Raw genomic sequence first — 23816 nt, forward strand, 5'->3', positions numbered from 1 at the left:
AGAAAGGAGGACAAGAAAAAAACAGTTTTTTCTTCCCCAATTTCAACCTTAGGCCTGAGTCCTTAAAAAAGTCATCTTTAGACAATTTCTTTACTTATAAGCACAAAAAGTTGACAAGGCTGCTGTCTAGGTAACAGTGAACTTCCCTTTCTAGGGATGACACTACATCAAATTTTTTCATAAATTATAATCATTTTTACAATATTGATACTTATTTCTAGTCACTGAGGCAGATTTCTGATCACATAGAAGGAATTTCACCAATAACTATGATTCCTCGAGAGGTCAAGATTCTATACCTTCTCAGTGGTAACAAATATCAAATATGTCCAAAGTTTAAAAATCCAGAAAGGAAATAAATCATTTATTCTTTCAATAAATGCTTACCTACTAAACACTTCTTTTGAAGTGAATATGAGTAATATTGTTTGTGGATTCAGATTAGTAGAAGATAGACACAATTAAACTGTTTATAACATTAACACAGTAAGTACTTAGTGGCAGGTGCTAGGATGCAGTGGAGCATGTACAGAGCTCAACTGGTAAACAATGAGGTAGAAGGAAATCAGGAACATTTCTCTATGAAGCTAATGCCTGAGCAAAACCGTTAAGAGTAAATGATGCCTCGAAACCTTGTAATAATCTATAATGAAAAAGATAAGAAAAGGCATATATATATATACATACGTAAAACTGAATCACTATGCTGTACACCAGAGATTAACACAACATTATAAACTGACTACAATTCAATAATTTTTTTAAAAAGAAGAGAGTAAATGATGATGAGGCAATGAGGATGAAGGAAGTAGGAAAGCACCTTCTGGACAGAGGAAATAGCACGAAGAGGAGATGAGCAGCACGAAAGCTCAAGTTATTAAAGGAAATAGTTGAAAAATCAAAGATAAACAGTAAATGGCAAAAGCAAAGACTTTCAGTCTAAGAAGTAGAATCTTAATTCTAATAGTTTTTGGAAAATGTCATAAAAATTAAATAAACAGGCACTCTAAAGATTGCATGTGGGTGTATGTGTGTGTGTGTGTGCTTGCGTGTGCGCTTTCAAGAAAAAGCTCCCATACAGCAATATGAGTGATGGGATTAGTCAAGAAGCAGAAAGGCCATTTAGGAATTTTAGCAATTTAGGAAATAAGGCTCTTCAGGGAGTCCTACCAGCCTAACTTTTATTTCTTCCCATATCTATGTTTTCTGCCTCCTGTTGGGAAGCTCTAAATCTAGTCTGAGAAATTATGTGGACTCAGAAATCTTCCTAAAACTCCTATCTTCAACTTGGAAAATTCTTCATGGTATATTTTAAAATTGGACATTTTTGCTTTATAGTTCCATCTTTACAACTTCTCTTAGGAAAGTCACTGTCTTAGCCTAGTGGGAAGGCAAGTACAATAAATTCAACGAAGGATGCACATAGGAATTGGGAAAACAATCTACTGATGGTTCACCTGGTAACACCTCTTTCTACATTTGCTGATGTACCATTTTACACTTTAAGTTCCTTTTGGGCTGAGACCTACACACTTTCTAGAAAATGTTGGGGTTTTTTTTTCCAGATTTATTGAGGTATAATTTACAAATAAAATTTTATATATTTAAGGTGCACAGTGTTGATGTTTTGACATACATATACGTTGTGAAGTGATTATCATAGTCAAGCTAATTAACATACCCATCACTACACACAGTGACCACTTTTTTTGTGTGTCGTGAAAAAACACTTAAGATCTAGTCTTTCAGCAAATTTCAAGTACACAACACAACATTATTAACTATGGTCACCATGTGGTACATTAGATCATCAGAAATTATTCATCATGCATAACTGAAACTTTGTATCCTTTGACCATCTGTCCAATTATTCCACCTCTAGGTCTGGCAACCACCATTCTACTCTGTTTCTATGAGTTTGACTGTTTTAAATTCCACATATAAGTGAAACATGTAGTATTTGTCTTTCTGTGTCTGGTTTATTTCACCTAGCACAACAGGTTTATCCATGTTGTCACAAATGACAGGATTTTCTCAAGGCTGAATGATATTCCACTGTGTATATACACACCACGTTTTCTTTACCCATTCATTCACCGATGGACACTTACATTGTTTCCATATCTTGGCTACTGTGAATAATGTGGCAATGAACATGGGAGTGCAGATTTTTTTTTTAAAGATACTGAATTTCCTTTGGATATATACCTAAAAGTGAGATTTCTGGATCATATGATTATCCTATTTTTTAATTTTTTTGGGGGAACTTCCATGCTGTTTTCAACAATGGTTGTACCAATTTTGACAATTTCTGAGTGAAGGAAAAATTACACAGCGCTTAGAAATGCCTACATCTGTGGGAAGGAGGGAATTGTAAGATAATTGGATAGACAGGTATTGTCAACAGAGTTGTTTTGGAAGAAACTCCAAGCTCAGAGAAACCATGATCCTAATAACCAATGTGCCATATGTATTGTTCAGAGTTTTAAATTTTAGATCAGAAGGACCCACTAATTGTCAGACAAGGATACTAAAAGAAAAAACAAAATTAGATATGTACTGGTAAAACTTCTAAACTGAAGAATGAAGACTTTACAAGCTTCCAAAGAGAAAAAAAAGGGAGTCTTATAAAGCAAAGAGTCAGACTACCAACAGAATTCTCAGTATTACATATTAGAGAATCATGGACTATTTCTAAGCATTCTGAAGGAAGATCATTTTAAACATAGAAATTATGCTTAGTCAAATTATCCTTGAATTGGCTATGCATGTATGCATTCAGGTATAGATTTAATTAAAACAATTTATCTTGGAGAACTACTACTTTGGCTTTTTAAAAAGATTAATAAGATGAAGAAACTTCTAAAAATCAAATGAAAAACCAGTAAAGATACAGAAAAATTTGAGGCAGATAAAGAGAATTTTTAAAAATATTATTGTAGACAAATTATACCCATAAACTTTAAAATATTTGACAAAATGTATCAATATCTAAGAACATAAAAATGAGCAAATGTAACCCAAGCAGAAAGGAAAAATTTTAATAGACTGTTATCTGTAAGAGAAATTGAAAATGTGATTAAAGATCTATCTGACAAAATGTGCTAGATTTTATATGCACTTACACCAGAGCTTCAAGAAGTGATACCTATTTCCTTAATTCTAAGAAGTCAGCGATTTTAGGAAGTAGTAGTTATTTGATTAAATTCTTTTGAAAGACAGAAAAAATAAAGAAACCATGCATTAAATGAACACACCTATAGGAGGCATATTGATTTAGGAAATACTAGAGTGGGAAAAATGATGATTATTTTTATTTTTTACACTCACCCAAAGCCAAAAGAAAGATGGAAATCTTCATTTTTGTATGAGCTCTCGTAAATTGGGTGCCAAAGATAGAGAAGAATAACACACACACACACACACACACACACAATTACCAAATATTTGTGTTTATCAATATATTTGCCACCCCAAATCAACAAATGTTTACTGAATCAAAAGGATATGTTAAAATAATGGATTAGAGCTCTATTATTGACATAAACATGGCATATAATAAGGTAAGGCCCTGCCCTGATACAGTAAATAGAATCCATAACATTTAAGCATACAAAACACTGAGTCACATTATTTCAAGTTAGTGAAATGACCAGGAAGAGCCTACCTTACACCTCCACAAGAGTTTAGAGTCCTACCGCATGACCAAGTCCTCTGGTAGCAGCTCGTACAGGTAGTTGTCCTCTCCAGACCAAATACCAAATGGCTTTGTGGCTAACTGAGAACTCTCTTTCTGCTTATAGCAAGTTTTATTGGCTTAATACAGGAATACTGGACCACAAGAATACTGGGAAATCAACTACTCATTATTTGCCTCCCTGCCTTCCAAGTCTGAGTTACTTCCTATTTCTGTGTCCATCTCCAAAAGATGAAAATACTAGCTTTTCTCCAGCTGAGAACTAAAGCCAGGTAGAAGATGGAAGCTAACTGCCAACTGTAGTATATCCAAATTTGATTACTGTATATATTACTGTAGACTTCACTGTAAGCTTATACTCAAAGATATAACATAATATCATGTCTGTAAATATTAGATGTTTAGATCCTAAGCAGAAAACTGGCTAGCTGGTGGAGTTTGAGAGGGAAAGAGGGTGAGAGAGGGAGAGAGAGAGGGGCAAACAGTTACTTTCTGGGGAGCACACTTGTTAGCTACCTGAGTGACTTTTCTCTTGGGAAAGAACAGTAGTGACAACTTTCATTTTAAATTCTGTATTATTTAATGTTGGTGGTCTTTCTTATAATAAGGCCATACTTTAAAGATTAAGACCATAAAGATGTTATAAATAAGAAAGAATAAATGGAAATAAAATGTCTAAATCCCTTCAAAAAGTAGTTTGTTCATATTTATATTTTTTATTTGAGCATAATTTGTATTTCAAAATACAATTATATATGTGTATATTTATAAATAAATATAAATATAGGTATGCTTTTATTTTCAGGTTATATATTTCTCCTATTAAAAGCACATATTATAAAATGAATAAATAATATTTTTCTATCTGTATAAGGACATAGGGGAGCACAAGAAAGCCTAACAATTCCACACAAAGTAGGAATTTTGCAAGGAATTGGAAGGACTGACTAGTACAGAACATGAGACAGAGCAGTTATAAAGAGAGGCCTAAGAATGTGCTGCAAGATAAAAGTTTTACCAAGTACCTCAGGAGAATTTCTTTAATTGGCTTGATTCTCCATCTTCTGAAAAATTAAGTCTCTGGATTGCCCTAAAAATGGTAACAGTGTATCAAATTGAAATTAACATTAATAGAAAATGAAGACTGGGCATCCTGTGACCAAGAACGGATGGACATAGAAACCGAAAGAAGAAACACCAGGGATGGAGTTGGAAGTGAGGAAGCGGAAGTGAGAAGGTGATGGCATCTCTATCCTGTGCATAAACCAAGCCCTGCTGGGTCAATGAATGCTGGCTCTGAATTATTACCAGTTAACTGAGGTGACTGGAAATAGTCCTTGGGCAAAATTGCGTATCTTGCTAGTGTTCTTGTGATGAGGGGCTAACTAACACCAGATTTGGGGCCATACTCTCATATTACTTGATTTTTACTCATAAGACTCTGCTTAGATGCTGGTCTAACCCCATCATGAGGTCACAGAGTGCTAATTATCCCTGTTGGGAAAAGAAGCTCCAAAGAACTAGGCTCCAGCTTTCCCCTTACAGCCAGTTTTTGCCACTCAGTGTTGAGGTGCCGTGTGTGTGTGTGTGTGTGTGTGTTGTGGGTTCCATTTTTAGAATTATTTTTCACCACACTGCTGCTCGGAGGGTAATGATACATGTATTTTCTTTGTCTTTCTTTAATTTGGGAATAATTTGTATTCTTTTTGGCTCAAGGCTTTGAAATAAATCTGTGGCATATAGATTTAATAAAAATAGGTTTAAAAATTATTCCATTTTCATTTGTTCATTTCCAAATGCATTTAAGAATAAGAATTATAAATGTGCTCTTAAAATATCATTTTTCTGAGAGGCACAGTTCATATGATTTATTTTATATTTTACAAATATTTTAAAATTTTTATAATTTTTAGAGCAGTTTAAGGTTCACAACAAAATCTAGAGGAAAAAACAGAGACTTCCCACATACCCTCTACCCCAATACGTGCAAAGTCTCCCCTATTATCAGCATTACTCGTGAAAATGGTGCATTTGTTACCAAAGATGAACCTACACTGACATATACATAATCACCCAAAGTCCACGGTTTACCTAAGGGTTCACTCTTGGTGTTGTACATTCTAATGGTTTTGGACAAATGTATAATGACATAGATCCACCATTATAATATCAAATAGAGTATTTTTCACTGCCCTAAAAATTCCCTGCGCTTTGCCTATTCATCCCTACCCCACCCGCCGCCCCTGGCAACCACTGGTCTTTTAGTCATCTCTAGAGTTTTGCCTTTTCATTTTACATATCTTAAACTAAAAGAAAACGTTTTTTAAATGCCAGTTGTAAATATTTATGTGATGACTAGCGTAGAATAAAATACTGTAAAAGTGATTGCAACGCTAAAGAAAAATGCACACACTTTGAGTAAACATAAATTTGGGTAAACTACAGAGCAGGTTACAACCAGTCTATGAAAGAGCAAAATATTCACACCTAAATGATGTGGAATAGTTATAAAATATAATTAATTATAGTTAAAATTATGCTTTTCTACAAATTAAAAAATTGCAGATTCGTCTAAGACTACAGAAACGTTTTAAGTAAAAGAACTAAAACAGAAGAACAAGGAAAAAAACTGGGAAAAAATTACCCTTATGGAAGTTACAGTTGAACTGTGCCTGAAAAAAGCATAGGGCATTTTACCAAAGGCATGGTCTCTACAACACAGTGAATGATGGATATGGACTGTTGCCAGGATAAATGAATCGGTCAAAGAAATATATCACACACCGCAACCCCACTTACGTAATGGCACAAAAAGAAAATGGTAGTATATGTTTGGTCCATGGGTGAGTGGACAAAGCTGGTTTCATCCAAAGCAACTGGCCCATGCAGGGCATGTGAGTTCACCTTTAGAATCTATACATATTGTGTCTAAAGAAAGTAAGTTAACAAAAGATAATACAGAAAAGCATGAAATATTGTTCTTGCTTGTTATCTGGTTATGCAATGAGCCATAAGCCTACATGCAACTTTTAAATGAAAATTAAACAACAATATTAGATAAAATATATTCAAATTAAGTGCTAAATAAATGGCTTATAAATGATAAATCTGCTAAATTAAGAAGAGGACAGATTATGGTAAATCTAAATTTAGCGTAATTTCTTTGAGGAAAATTACTGCAGTTTACAATGATGAAGGAAAGATTAGATTTCAGAAGACTAAACACATGTTGCCAGTGGAAAGGAGAATGAAAGTGAAGGAAATTTTTTTCATTATCTCAAAGTCTAAATGGATAATTTAAAAAAAAAATGACTATTAGCACCAATCAAAAATCAAGGAAATCAGAAAAATAAACAAAAGTAAATAAATAAGGTTGCCTATTGGATAATTCATAAAACCACAAGAATAATCTATTTCTATACTAGAACAAAAATCCACCATCTGCAATGAAAGCAATGAATCATATGATAAATTCCAGAATTCACGAATACTGACATACCTTATAAAGCTATATAAATAAGAAGTTCTCATGTTTGGATTTTTACCAAAGTGCAAGCTTGTATTTTAATTAACTTTTCTTTTTTTTTAAAGATGGAAGAGGAAGTGAGTTTTATCCTGCCTGGCCCCCTCCAGCCAATCAATTGTAGATGCTTTGCATTGTTTATCTTAAAAGTCATATATACATTTTTCCTACATCCAGTATCTCCATGAACTCACAGACACAGCAGAAAACTTTCATATAGAAATGTCTATTTTAAGAATGATGATTCTAGTATAAAACTTTAAACTTCAATTTGCTAGAAATTGTACACATAGTTAATTACATGATCCAACATTTTCTTCCACATTTTGTTTTTACAATCTCAGCAATATTTAAAACCAAGTGAATTATCTACATATGGAACAAAAACTCTCCCCAGCACTGCAGTGGTCTTTAAGAGGAATACATAAAATGTTAATATATAGATTTCAACCCGCTATCTTCATTGTGAACTAAATAAGGGTAAATGTTGAATCTGCCAAAATTTAATGTTAGTTCTATCATTTGTGGACATACAGGGCACTTGCAGAATATGCTTTTCTTAATTTGTTTGAATAAAATAAAAATATTTAAAACAAAGTATCTCCTTTTTATGACACATAACTTTTCAAAGTAAAATTTAATTTACAGAAGTAGAATCTATTAAAATAATACTTTGTTCTATTTGTCATTTTATTTAATTTTTTTTCTGCCTTGTGTTTTACATAATTTTTTGGTAACTATTACTAGAGTGTACATTCTTGCTAAAGTGACATGTCCCTAACTCTCCACTGACCTGGATAGAATATAAGTACTCACAAGTTTTCAGGACTATGTAGATTCCAAGACCAAATAGAATTTTTCAAAGTATTTAAAAAAAAACAAAACAAAACACCTTTTCTCTAGTGCCTTCTAAACATTTCAAAGGAGTCTGCAGAGATTCCAGTGAGATCTTTTCTTTCTTATTCAAATTATTTTAGAAGAACCAGGAACATAGCATTACATGATAGAGATAAATAATGCACAGTTTATTTTCAGAATTATACATCCAGTAAGCCTGCCTTACCTTCTCTATTCTTTTGCCAGCTCCAGATCAGCACAGGATGTATCCAAAATACTGTATCAGGAAACACTCTTTCCTAGAAAATCAAGAAAGCAGTAATGCAATGAGGAGACCATTGAACCAGCAGTGGAAGACATTGTTTTCTCTGCCTAGTTTAGGGGTATGTCACGTGACTCCTCTCTCCTTTAATTTCCTCACATGGAAATTAAGGAATAAAGGCATGTGTCCTGTCTTTTTTACACACTGTTGTAAGAGTCACCTAAGAGAATATTTGGGGGGAAATCTGTAAATAGCGAGGGGCTAAAGAAAATTTTTAAAAAATCTGAAAATCACTAATAGTGAAAAAATTTAGTGAGCTGCCACCTCCTGGTAATGTGGTAATGTGACTGATACTGCCCAGTCTTACCCTGCAGGTGAACCATCAACACTTCCTAAATATATTCTGTTCCTTCCCTTTTTAAATAAATTCAGCAGCCTACGCTATTATACAAACTAAATTTGTGCCAGTACAAAACTTAAAAAAAAAATTCTACACATAAAATACACAAGCCTTTCAAATTTCACACAGAAATGAGGTCTGCAGGTCTGAGACTATTACTCAATATTTATTGAGATAGACATGTGATTTAAAACTAAGACGTGTATAGAAAACGCAATCATTATCCATCTATTTGGCATGTCTGTGAAAAGTTACTATGACCTATTTCATTATACCTTTTCATTATGCTGTTGACTGTGTTAATTGAAACTTTATAATGCTGGAGGTATAGAAAGGATTCTTTAAGCACATAGCACGAACCAGAATAAATCCTCTAAGATGAACATTTTAGAACTCCTATTTATGCTACAGTACAGAATTTTCCAGGAGAACTCAGAGTAAATACAAATACATTTAAGGAGAACAGATAATCATGTCTCCTTTATCAACATGATTGTTTAGTTAACAAGTTGTTAATCAGGTTAGTAACAGCCCTTAGAAACAAAGCCTTCAGTTTTAGGAACGACAACTAGGTCCTGCTCGAGTGGGAGCCCACTGAGGCAACACTGGATCCCTCAGTACCACCATACTTGCTCTTGCTGTCAGAAAAATTGTTTAAAAGATAAAGACTTTTGTTTCACAATCAAAGTTGGGTTCATAAGCAAATATTTTCCTTTCCTAAAAAATGCTTTATAAGTACATTTAACTGAATTTATTATAATAAATTCAAAACTTTAAAAATAAAACAGGAATGATATTTTGAGTTTGTGCCGTTGGAACAAGACAACAGCATTTTTAGGTGAATATTTAATGTGTACGAGTGGTGCTGACAAATGTGTTTCTTCCTTAAAAGTTAGATTTCATGGTAATGGATTTTTAAATAGGTGACTAATGTTTTTGACAAGCCTGAAATTTCTGGAAATGTTCTCTCATTCCTTGGAACAAAACGATTTAGCGTGAATCTCTGGGTTGTGAGATTCTTAAGTCCTTAGAAAAAATTATGGAGCAACTTTTCCAACTGTTATTTTTAGATGAGGTAAGTATGTTGAGGATAAACTGAACTGTGTCCTGTGTTCTACAGAATGAGTAAAATATTTGTGAATTTAACTCTTACCTTAAAAGATTTTAATGGTTTATAAAATGTCATACTTGTTTCAAAATACAGTCTATGTATGTATTCTTTTAGAAGAAGAGCTACTTAATAACCAAATATTAGAGAGCACAGAGAGAGATTTTGCCACTTTGAAGACTGGCTAATCATTTCAGTCACCTGAAAGTGACTTGCCAATAGGATTTAATGAAGCTTTACATATTAACATTCCATAAATCCGTACTGAATAAGTAGCAGCTGTTCACTTCCTTTTAAAATATACAGTGGGCTACAGATTTAAGATTTATTTTACATTAGAGGAAAATAATAAGTATATAAGCTGTCAATTTTTAAAGTTCCTGATTGGAATCTAGATACAACATCAAATAAAGCAGCTAAAGCTTAGCCTTTATAGAGCTAAATATAAAAAATACACAATGTTTCTGTTTAACAGCTACTTCTAAGAACAACTAAGTTCTGAATTTTGTTTCTAAGGCAATCCAAAACCATTTCTATTTCTCTAAATTTTTCTTCAATATCTTAGTCTTATTAAATTTGATTTTCAAGCAGGTGAAGTTTAGCATTTTCTGTCCAACTCTAGGAGTAGATATTAAGCTTTGTTAATTTTAGTGATTTATTTTAATTTGACCATGGATACTTCAGTGTTTTCATGGAAATCATACCATATAGCCACCATAAAATTAGTATTTTCTCATAAGGAATCATTTGAAGGAATCTTACTGTGTGGGTTTTATTCCACACTGCTAAATAAATGAATAAATGGTGAGGGGTCCTGTGATGTAAGGCAGATACTTAGGGAGGACCTGTGACATCACAGAGGCCAGCTCTGAGAACACAAAATGGCATTATATTGTCCCTTGAAAAATGAAACGCCCTGTTATTTGAGAACAATCAGAGTCACACGTTTAGCCTCTGTGTGGTCTGCTGACATGACCCCATCATTACAGGGGGCTGCTCCAAGTCTCTCACCAATTACCACACCCAAGGGTTCTTATTTTTATCACTACTTAGTTTAAGGTAGCCAATATGACCGTTCTTTTCAATACTCCTGCTTCTTTCTCAAGAGAATCACATTCCTTTTACATCAAATACCATGCATTGCTCAATTTTCCTACTTTCTGTAGTGGACACCTTAATGGCTTCCCTTTCTTAAAAGTATGTGCTCTTGTGGTTCACATGACAATAAAGACAGCAACCCATGACCTCTTCCTCTTGTCCTTGCTCAGTACCCTTCTTCTCTTCCTCTACCTCAGCGCTCCCCTTCTCTAGCTCCTCCCCACTTCTATTACCACCACAGCACACTGGCCACCTTCCAGTTGCTCTACACAGGGCTGCCTAAGCTAACTTGACATATTTTATTATCTTTTGGTCAATATTCCTCTGTCCATTTTATAGATGAAGCAACCAAGATCTGGATAGTTAAATAATTTGTCCTTAACTAATAAGCTCTTTTTGTCTAAACTGTATTTTCTTCTCTAATCCATACTCAGTTACCTAAACTTACTTGACAGTGGCTGATTTCCAGAACTTATCATCATTTGGTCACTAAGACATTAGTAGGAAGCAAGATGTTTCTGTCATTTTTATCAGGTTGCCATAACCAAAAACATACGAAGTTCCATTTTTCTTGTACTACAATATCACTCAAGTATCATGAATTGTGGAAACTCTCCCCTCAACCAACATAAACTTTTCTTTCTCTACTTTTTTTTTGTTCCTGATTCCAAACTTTGTATGTCTTTTCAGTCCTCAATCCAAGGCATCCAGCCACCAACAGCATTAAGCAATCCTTACATTCCTAAACACCATACAAAGCTGAAACATGAATGCAAGTATCCATGACAGAGTCTTGCTTATTTGGTTGCATACTTCTTTGGCATGAGTGGGTAGGTTTATAGTCTAGTATTCCACCTGCTACCATTTTTTATTTTGAAAAGCATAAACTTTTAGAGAGTTCCTGCTTTTCTTGGTTGGAACATTGTCTACTAAAGATTAGGATACATAAGTATGATTTAAGGTTAAAGGAAATATAAATGAAAGGCTTAGTGGTTACCTGCTCTTCCATCCTACAAGTCATATTTTATTGCCTTATTGGAATATCATAAGCAATTTCTAATCTAAAATTTATGAAGTTCATTAAAATTCACTTGCAAAACATTATCAATGTGACATTTGGCTGAGGTTAAAGATAAATGTAACAGTGGCAAAATTAATATAAAAACACAAATTTGAATTCAATTTATGTAATATTGCATTTTCAAAAGATTTTTCATTTATTTGCATACTCTACTGTACCAATAAATATCCTAACTATCAATAGCATTTGGCCAAAACAGCACATTTTTCAATATATTTTAAGGTATTTTACCAAGTGTCATATTTTCTTCAAAGAGCATTCATGTAGATTCTTACCATTTATCTTCAAATACTTGAAGGTAACTAGAGGCAGATATAATCATCATCAAAAGGTAATGTAAATTTAAAGAAATCATATTTTCCCAGTGCCTCAAAGTGGGAGAGCCAAGAACAGAGACTGCTATGCCATCTTTGTAAGAAGTTACTCTAAACTGATAAGTCAGTGATGGATAGTTTCACAGAATTATTGCACATTTTTGAGTGTCTCACGATTTCCCTCACCATCCTCAGTCATGTCAATATAGTTCTTCCCTTATCTGGCTGGCAAGTTAAATATGCAGATTTTCACAGAAATTTTCCAAAAATACAGTTAAGTACACCCAAAATTGAGATCAAGTGCTTATTCTGTATATAAATAGCCATGAGAGGCTTATGGATGTTGACCAAAATTTATAAAATACATCTGCTTTATATCTATATAAAATTGTCTTACATAATTCATAAGTGTTCCTTCCCAGGGATCAGTTATTTTACTTTGTCTTTTGCTTATCATAATAGATCAAACTGGGACAAGTATGAAAAACAAATGAAGAAAAATAACTTTTTTTCATGACTGTATATAGCATATTTTAATGAGCAAATTCCACAATATTATTAGTTAAGAACTGTTTCATGATTTCATCACTAAAATTAGCACCACTGTAAAGACTAAATATCTACAGTTTGGCATGGGTTATTTATTACCTTAGAATAAATATTTAGTCGTTAATTGATATAAAAATATTTTAGAATATCCCAAATGTTCCTTTTCAAACCTCTCATGGTTACATAAGTGTTTCAAAGAATAATTTTGTACACTTTTGACCAGGAAGCTCAAGTCATATGATCATCAGGTTATTGAAATATGTAAAGTGGGTGAGTATGTAACAGGTATGTGGCAAAATTAACAAGAGTGATGCAGTATGCAGAGCAATGAGGTGTAACTGAGGGCCAGTGGGCCACCAACTTATGGCTTCTACTGAGGACAGTCTGAAAACAATGAAGTGTCATTCAGTAATGTCGATACACCTAGTTAGGTGAAAAGGCCCTTTAGTGACAGCAGGGACATAACCTTACCTTATTCTCGCAGTTTCAAATTCTTTGACCTGACACACACACCACAAAATTTTAAAACTAAAAGTGGCTTGAACTACGTGTTTTTTTTTCTTTCACATGATAAAAATCCAGACAGCAGTAATCTGGGGCTCATTACTTCAGATGCTCACCAGCATCGGGGATGTAGACCAGCTGCTCTGCACCACTCTCCGTTTCCCGATATGTTTGCAAAGTGCACCAAACTACCACAGGCAGAACCATTTCCAAAGTAAAAAGGGACAAGAGGGGAGGATTTCTTTCAATCTCTTATCAGTTTTTTAGCAGAATTCCCTGACTTTTAAGTATTCTGAACTGGATCAGATTTCTAACTTTAAACCACTCCCTGAAAAAGGAGAAAGAGATTTCCACAGTTAATTTAAGGACAGAAAAATCCTAGAGTTTGTGGTGGGGCCCACCTTCTCTTTGTACATCCATGTCAGTTCTTCAACAAAACCAGGTTCTATTAGCAAGGAAATAGGAAATCTCTATTAGAGACACAAGAGAACCTGTGTGTCCCTGAGAGGCTCATTTCATTTACAAGTTTTTTTCCTCCAAATTTTTTCAGTATTTTCCCCTATTTTTATGTAATCCCTGCATCTCCTCATAAACAGTGCTAAAAACTCTCATTTTCCCATGTCTATTAATTAAGAATAGCTATATTCCTTATAAAATAATCTAATTTGCCTCACTCTCTGAACCCCAGAGCACTGAGAAGTTCAGGAACACATTTATTAATTATGTCAAACATATGGCCCAGATGAATAGCTCACAGCTAAACCAGGAGGCAGTCTCCAAAAGGACATAGAGATCTAGGCGTGGTTATGCTCACAAGTAGAAGGATGCTGTGAAACTCACTCTAGAATCTTATTAAGCTTCCTAACCATGTCAGAACAACCAGAAATCCGAATCAAATAAACAAAAATGTTCCAAGACAGTCTCTTACATGTCCAAAAGAAAGTAAAGTACCAGTGGGATTTTAGGGTTAAGCAAATCCTTGAAGATAAATGGAATCATCTCCAGACAGAAAGATACCATATTGCTGCCATTTTTCCCAAATCACCAAAGCACTGGGTCTGTAGGTACTGTATCTTCCTTCCCAAGTGAAGAGTCAGGCTTTATTGAGAGAGCAAGTTTATTCCTACATTAAAATTTCATATGCATCACCTAACTTGATATGATTTTATTTTCTTAGTTTGGAAAAGGAAAAGGTGAGGCAAAAAGAAAGCCATAGATTCTGCACAAAGTCACATGGTTTGCTCAAGACTGGGTTCAGATCCCAAAATTGCTCATGTCAGGGACAGCAGAATATATAGCATTTTACATGACAGTGAAATAAATGGTATTATGATCCCTTCATATTTTTTTCTCGTTGGATAGGTGATGGTTTTTACATGTAAACCATATGAGCCACTTTGGAAAAAAAAAGCCAACTTCACAGTTTTTCTTCATTAAACTTTGGAAATTATAACTATGTAAAAGTCACACTGTCTTTGCATCGGTAGGTCTGAGATAAAAGATAACACTAGTTTCAATCAGAAAATTTTACATTGTGAGCTACTGATTATTACCTAGGTTTATGGCATATTTTGTTTTTCACTTCTATGGAAAATATGCTGTTTTACAATATCAGTTTCTAAGTGTGTTAAGAGTTTAACAAAAGCATTATTTGAATTACAAGAACATTTATTTGAATGGTTATCTCAACAAAACCAATTTTTGGCAAAATATACTTCCTTCCTTGCTATATTCTTAGTTTTTTTTTCTTCAATCTGAAATCATGCTTAAGGAATTTGCAGATTGACATGATTATAGGTCAAATGACACATACTGACAAAATAGCAAGGAGGTATACACATCTCATAGCGCAGAATTGTTGAGATTAATTAAAAAATAATATTCATATTTAAGGTAAGGAGGAGCTAATTCATAGGGCTACATGTCACTAAAAATAGTACGGAGCATTGAGGAAAGAGAGGAAGGAGGAAGGGCACCAATTCAGGGAAAGTCTTAATGAAATGATCTGAACGAAAAGGGAATTACTGGGTAGGAAATACAGTCACCGGCTTTATAAGAATGTGCCCTTCAATGCAAAGAAAAATCTAGTACTGGATATCACTCTAACTTAAGACATTTTTCAGGTGAGTTTAATGGAAGATTTTTTTTTTTGATTATAAAAACACTCCCCTTCTACAAGTAATCTATTTTGTAGATTAAAACAAATAAAAGAGAATTCACATGAGACAATTTTTGTTTGAGGGCAATATTCTTAAGAAAGTAAGAATACATTTAGTTGATAAAAATGGAGATCGAGAATTTTTGTGGAAAACTGTGATTCTTCCCCTTTTTTAAGAAAAAAATCTAAGTATCATTTGCTAGAATATTTATGACATGTTTGCATAGCTGTAGATTGACACAGGTGACATTTATGCTCTATTAGAATAAGGTATATATATGGTCCAATGTAAAAACAGACTCTTGTATCCAGAAAAATAGCCATTGATAGTAGGGTAAATGTGTGCACAAGATGGTAGGAGACTCTCTGTACTGAAAACACACAAAGGTTAATTTAAAAAAAAGTATTTAGTGCTACTCAGTGCCACCATTAGGCACCATGGCTATCAGAGAAGAGAGTACATATATACCAAAGTTTTATTTCATGTGCCTTGACCACAAGAAAAAACATACATATATGGAAAGTTGAACAATTAAAGATTAACACATAATTAAACATAGAATAAATGACTTAGATAACATAGGATAGAGTGTTTCTAAAGTGATCCACAGAATCCTTACTAGTCCTGCATTGCGCTGGAAAAACCGTTTTGCTATTACCTGTGAACTTTGTCATACTTCACTCTTAGAGCTCATAATTCACATTAACCTGCTACATTTCTTCACCTCAAAACTCATGTTAACCTAGCCTGTTTAATTTTAACAGAACATTTTTCACACTGATTTGATGATGAAACACCTGACATCCGTAAATCTTTTGTGTAAGTGCTTCTTATTCCCAACACATTTTTAGGAGATGCCCCTAGAGGAGCTGAGAAGAAAAGAGACTCATTTAGAGTAGCTTCAGTCAGGCAACACGGTGGTGATGAAACTTCAGGATTTTTTTTTCGTTTGCCTAATGCAGAGGCAAATTAGGAGAATATTACAGGCAGACAGAAAAGAAATCTAACATTTCAATCCACAGTTTCAAAGGAACCTCAGAGCACATCCCAATAATGAAATCACTCTTCAGATTCCAGTGTTCTTCTTGGACACATCTAGTAATTCGGGAATCACTGCTTTATTCTGGAAGTAATCATACATTTGCAATCAAGAACAAAAAAGATCGAAGTGATTATTTTCCCTTTTGACAGAACTTCCCTTGTGTTCTTTGCCTATAATACTCACAAATCTGTAGTTTTACAAACTAAACTTGCTCAGAATTTTTTCATAGCTTTCCACATGACACTTTTCCCTGCACGTTCACCTATCTTCCTTGCCATCATGTTCCTCAGCATTTTGACCACCTGGTGATTACAATGGGGTAAACTTCTCTGGAGGAGTCCAAAATCTGATCGTCAGAAATGTATCACTCTACTGAGTAAGAGAAACCTATAAAGACCAAATCTTAATTCTCTCTGACTTCCATCCGCTGACAGTAGTGCATGAAATACTGGGCAATGTTTGTCAAGATGGAGAAAGTAACTGATGATGTCAGAATGATCCCTAAAGTGGGATAGAAAGTAGGAAATGAGAAAGATATGATCCACAGTTACCACCTTAAAAAGAGAACTACGAGTTATCCACTATTATTGACTATCAGCCAGATCAAAGCTAACTGACACAGAGACATATCTACTCCTATTCTATTTCTTATAATAATTTAATTAAGAGATCATCTCAGTAAGCAATCACCACAGGCAGAGTAATATGAGAGCTATGGATTTTGATAACCCTACGGCTATGATTATCATAAAACAGCACATTCAAATTTACTGAGGTGTAAGAATGAATATTCAATTATCTATGTGGTAAATCATATGCCAGAATCATCGCCTCCCATGATTTTATGTAGTCGTCAATCAACAGATCAATTTAGAGACAATAAGTTAACTTGGAGTGCATGAAAGAAATGTTTCTGAATCATAATGTGAACCAAGGGTCTTGATATCAAGTGATCCAGTTAGTGTGACAAAAAGATATTTATAAATATTTTGAAAGACTTGACCATGATAGGATTATCCTGTTACTGATAAAGGGAGACTTTAATTTTCATATTGACTACTCATAGGATATTATCTTCCTATTCAGATGCTGACATAAATGATGACACTAGCCATGATTTCTGGGGTGTGGGTGACTGCCAAGATAGGAGACAACTTTATGGGATCTAAATCAAGTTTTAATCCAAGATATACTTCAAATTTCTTCTTCATATTATGTGTCTCTATTGATGGTAAGTCACTCAAAGGCTCAAATCATAATGGGCTATTTTTTAAACCTACAGTCAAATTATCTAGAGTACAGCATATTGAAGATGAATTAGAGAAATCGGGCACAGACATCCTTAATCAAGGCATACACACTAAATCTAAACTAAAATAAGAATATAATTGAAGCTAAGAGTTAGGAGGTTTGATTTATCTGATTTCTGATTTGGGCTGTGGTCCCCAGCTGCCAGGGGCAGTGGGAAGCTGGGGATAGATACCTTGACCCTACTCAACTCAGAAGCCTTTCTTGCCTATCAAAGTCCAATCAACTCGGGCACATCTTTCTGCACTGTAATTCCAATGACAACTCAATAAAACGAAAGACATTGTGAGGGCTTTGTGGCCTCAGCAGATGTTTTGTGTTCCTGTTCCTGCCAGTCTGACACTCTGTCAAAGGCAGGGTCCATTCCAGCTGTGCAGCCAAAACGGCCTCCTTCGGCCAGTATCGTAATAGAATGCAAGCCTCCTCTTCAGGGGCAGAGAAAGTCTGGTTGAAGTCGTAATGTAACTCTTGCCTTTACAGAGGCTTTTAGGCTGAATTTATCTCCAAGGTGGGTAGGGGTCTTGTTTACCCAGTATCAGTAGCTTCAAAGTGAGGATATCCGAAAGTCTAGGATGGAAGTAAAAAACTGTAGTTTCTTTAACATTAAAGTCAAAGTAAAGCAGCTAAAAAACAAGAAAGAAAGAAAAAAAGGATTTTTAAGATGCAACATGGCCTCTCAAGATTTCATCAAACAGTTCATTTTCCCCTAAAATGCTGCAAGAAAAAAGGTGGATCAGAGAGCCATTAACAGAGAGAATAGCTGACCTGTTATCACCTCTGTGATGAAAAACAGCTTTGGCTGCATTCTGTACCTGATCTGGCCTAAAACTTCTCTTTACACAAGATTTTTCAATAATTCACCTTCAAGTAGAAACTGAAAGATTTGCGCCTGGGTTTTCTCAAAGCTGAAAACATAGGAAAAGTTTTTGTTCCTTCTAAAAATGATGTAATTTTTAATTTTCATTATGTTTTAAATATTTTGAATGGTTTAAAAAGATATGCTTATCCTTGTGAACATGATTTTTCTTGAATAATATGTCCTACTGGGGAATATCTCAAGAATTTTCACATTTTGGTTTTGTGGTAGTAATGGGAGGATGGATAATCTTTTATTTATAGACCACATACTTGATGACAACCTGAGGCAAAAGATAAAGTCAACCTATTCACTGTTGCTCATAAAAACAGATCTCGGGTGTCTGTAGTTCTGCATTATTAAGGCAAATTTCAGACAATTGTGACTACTCTTGTAAATTACTTATTTGCTCTTTGCACTTCTTGAAAGAACTGCTTTGAAACTTACTGACATCCATGTGATGCACTGCTAATGTGTGATACATGATATCCCCTGAAGTTGTAATTTCTAGTGACTATCAAGGTTTCATCTCATTCTCCTCTATCAAATACCATAATGCATGTCTAAACATAAATAAATCCTTCTCACATATCTGGCTAAAATATTAAAAAAAAAATTCACTCATCTCTCCCCACCTCATTTAGTGTACCTGCTCCTGGGAGGCTCCCAAATTTTACTTAATTGCAGTTCATTTTCAAAACCCCAAGAATGCCCCAACATCTTCTAGGTACTTTGGAGAAATTTTTGAGAAGACTGGTTAAGAGATTGATAAAGTCCCCAAACATACTCTGTAATTCATGAGAAGAACACCACATACCATTAACAACACGTTCACAGCATTTCCTGACATTCTGGAGTGTGAAGTTTCTTGGTTTCAAGGCTACAACAGCTTAGGTTTGTTTGCGATACCAGCCATATCAACTCAACTTTAGGTTGGCTGCATTTTAAGCTGTTAGCAGTTCTAGTCCAACTCCTAGATTTTTTTTTTTTTGGTGGGGGGATGGGGTGAGTCATGCTTCCTTATTTCTTTTCTCCTGAATCTATTCTTATCATTTTTTATGGTATTATATTTCCTCAATTTTTTATATTTGATTGCTTCTACCAACACATACTCCCTGCATCTGGTACACTGAGCAAACAGTTTTTTCAATGAGGTATATGTTTTATTACTAATGATAGCACGTAAAAAATACTTGTTGATAGTGAATTTGGGGCTTCTATCTGGAATATTCTATGGGATTATTATATATATATATATATATATTATATATAATATATAATGTTGAGGCTGAGTCAGTAAAATATATCTCTTCTCCTTAAACATTCTTAATCTTCTCTATATATTTTCTTTTATAGTATGTCTCCAGAAAATAAAAGAGCAGTTTAAAAACTAGAAAAGTTATTTATATATACAGACTGCCATTCCAAATTAGAGATAAATATGAGACAAAGTCCTTTCTAACTCTTTAACAAATCCTAAAGCATATTTGTGCACCCTTTAAGCTTCACCAAAGTTCCACTTTGCTGGGTTTAACAACAACCTTCAGAAAAAAGAGACTGATAACATGTTCTCTCCTATGTTTTATATTCACAACAATAAATGTGTTATCAACAGAACTGTTTAACATCAATCGTAAGGAAATTGTTTATATACTTTTAGTTTCTAAATAAATAAATTTGCATTTGAATTTCCTTTTATTTCATCTCATACAATGTCTGTACCACAATATATACTATGACACCAATTTCAGGAGTAAACATACATCACACTAAACTATTGATCCTAACCAACTCCTTTTAGCTTTACTTTTGTATTTAGTTTGGAAAATTCTAACTAACAACTAAAGAAATGTTATCATTTTGTAATAAATTAGGACTATTTCCAAATAGTACACACTATTTGGGTATTGTCCTCATGATGGACAAATAGATAATTGGAAAAAACTGAGAAAGCTGACACAAATGTCATAGAGAAAATGTCCAACATTGGCATGTTCAGACATAAATATTTGTCAACTGATATTCTTGTCAGACAGTAGCTGTAGACTTTAAGCAATTTGTTTTTGTATATAAAAATCCTATTTCCATAAGGAAATTCCATTTCCTTATCTGTAAAGTTGATGTACTGTCGTTTATCTGTATTAACAATGGGTAAGTCCTAGGAATCTGTATTTTTAATACACATTTGAGTATTTTCTCTGCAACTTTGAGTATTTTCTCTGCAACTATCCTGAATTGTATCCATAAATAGGTGCTGGAAACTATTGTCTAAAGCTGACCATTTCATCAGATTTTTATATAAAGTTAATCCATTGATTATAAAATTAAATATTAAATAATGTCATTGAAAATATTTGGACAGAGAAAAACCCTACATAAAAACAAATACCCAAGAAGAGTAAATTATTTTAATCTGTCTTTGGAGCACAGCTTACCTATTCAAAGTTACTCTCTGGGGATTTTCTATATTTTGTCTTCACATTTGGATCTTCTTTTCTTTGTGATTTTTGGTAATGTCTACTTTTTTTTAGCTTGAGGTCAAATATCTAGTGTATAAGATATTTGTTTAACTTTTTCTCTCATACATCCTCATTTAATGAAAATGCAGAGTAAGATTAGAGGAATGCCTCAGATGGAATTTTTTTTCCAAATGCATCAATGTTATGAAAGTGTCTTCTTATGGTATTGAAAAGCAATGTCTAATACTTCTGTTTTCTATAATATGGCAAACTAGGTATCCTAAAATAACAACAAAATAAAACATTTAAAACAAGCTGATGTATATATTAAAGTACAGTTATTTGATATTATTGATAAAAATGATAAGGAATTTAGATAAATCCCTCAAAGGAGAGAGAGACAAAGAAGAAGAAGGGGGAGGAGGAAGTGCAGGAGGAGAAGAAAGTGCCAGGAGAGGAGGGGAGGAGGAAAGAAACGAGTATTAAAACAAAGAGGTAATTAATCTGGGGAGAAATTGACAATCCAGAAATCTGTGTGTTACGGAGTTTCAGTTTTAAAATCTGTATGGTAGGGGATTAATTCAGAGACTCACACACAAAGCTGTGCCCTCTGAAGGATGACCCAGATTGAAAGAGAGAGCCAGGAGTGTTTCCATTCCACGGTGGCAACAATAAGGTCATGTGTATGTCTCTTCCTTGGAGGGGTGGGAGGAGATGTGGCATTATCCTCTTGAGAGTTTTAACACTGGGCAAGACGGGATACTAACGGATTCAAAAACACATATGCAATTAAAAAAATCAATTACATACTTTTAAAAAGTACTTGGAAGAAGATGTCATAGGGAAAATGTCACAAGATGAATGATAAAATAGAAAAAATACTTTAAACTAACATTCAAGATGGAGGGCAAATTTCCATAATAAATGATGAATTTAAAAAAGACTAAAAACTACAAAATAAAAACAGGCAAAAATATGAATATATAATTCCCAAAATTATGGTATAAAATAGTTCTTAAATATATGAAAACATGTTTAATCTCCCTTAAAAAATATGTGCAAATGAAAATTACACTGAAATATTAAAATATTATATATCATCTAACAAACTGGAAAAAATTCAAAGTTGTCAAAATAGTTCTATTGATAAACTGTGGAGAAATAGGAATTCATATAATGAGCACAGAAATACACAATGGTGCAGACTTGTCGAAGAGAATTTGGTAATATATTATAAAACTGCATATTCATTTACACTTTGACACAGCAATCCTACTTTTATGAATTTATCCTTAAATTACACCTCAAATAATTAAAACTACATATGCAAAAGTCTACTAATTGCAGCATTAGTTGCAATTACAACATATTCGAAACAATGTGAATACACATTCACAGGAGATAGGTTGAATAAATTATGGTATTTAACAGAATGGAAGACTATAAAACTGTAAAAAAAAAGGAATGAAAAGGATATTTTAAATAGATATTAAGTGATTTCTAGAATATATTGTTAGTGATACAAGCAAAGCACAAAAAAAAACTCCACTTATGCATAAGGAAAAGCAGAGAAATGACATATATGTGTGGGTACACCTATCTATATACACACATATTTATCATAAAACAAATTTAAAGTAAATCAACAAAGACGGGGAAAATTTTAAATGTTAATATATAAGTAGACACAAGTCAACCAAACTTTATTTAAAATACATTACAAAACCACAATAAGTAGGGAGAGGTTATAGCTCAAGTGGTAGAGTTCATGCTTAGCATGCACAAGGTCCTGGGTTCAATCCCCAGTACCTCCTCCAAACAAAAAATATCTCCCCCTCATAAAAAAACAAAATAAAACCACATAAAAAGTAAAAATATCATTTTCATTATGTTTTATGTCTTAACAGTGAAATACGTATTTTGTTATTATTATTCCATATATCTATCATGGATGATATGCATATTAATTTGGATACATGAAATGTTTCATGATCTAAAAAAGAAATTCTTTGACTGCCACAGAGACCCTACAAAGCATTCAGGGAATATTTTAAGAATGTGAGCTCTATAGTCACATAGCATCCATTCAAATTCTTTCATCTTGTGCAAATTCCTTAACATTCTATGCCTTAGGCCCTTATCTATGAAATGAGTTTATACAGTATCCACCCAGTAATGCCACTGTGAGGATTAAATGGCTATTAGATATAAACCGCTTAGGATAGAATCAAGTACATAATAAGAGATCAATAGATATTAGTCAGTAATAATAGGATGGAAGCTATTTCTCTAGTACCCAGAGTCTAGGACCACCAATTTGTACCTAAACATTAGTGATAGCTGAAAGCAGTATTTCGCTAACTAAATTCTATAATGGCAAATAACAGTGATTCTCAACCAGGGGTACACATCAGCATCACTGTTGATCTCTTTAAAATTGTACATAAAGAAAAAACAGAGACTTAGCAGCATGAAAACCCAACTGAATAGAAGTGTTAAACATCGGGCCAAAGTCTATAAAAGTTCAAAAATGTCTTAGGTGATATTGATGAGAACTTCTTGTTAAAAAACCATGTGATAGGGATATTAAGGGACCATTATAGTTGGAAGGAAATAATT

The 23816-nt window shown here is 33.7% G+C and overlaps 1 long non-coding RNA gene across 1 annotated transcript in view; it reads right to left on the reverse strand.

The window, feature by feature from the left end:
- LOC140697677 (uncharacterized) overlaps nt 1-23816 on the reverse strand; it is a 201815-nt gene that overhangs the window by 43498 nt on the left and 134501 nt on the right. Inside the window, exon 2 of the long non-coding RNA XR_012074883.1 lies at nt 8284-8356. This is a non-coding gene — a long non-coding RNA (uncharacterized lncRNA). The remainder of the gene's footprint in view (nt 1-8283; nt 8357-23816) is intronic.

Source organism: Vicugna pacos, chromosome 8, assembly GCF_048564905.1.
Source record: "Vicugna pacos chromosome 8, VicPac4, whole genome shotgun sequence".
Lineage (NCBI taxonomy): Eukaryota > Metazoa > Chordata > Mammalia > Artiodactyla > Camelidae > Vicugna > Vicugna pacos.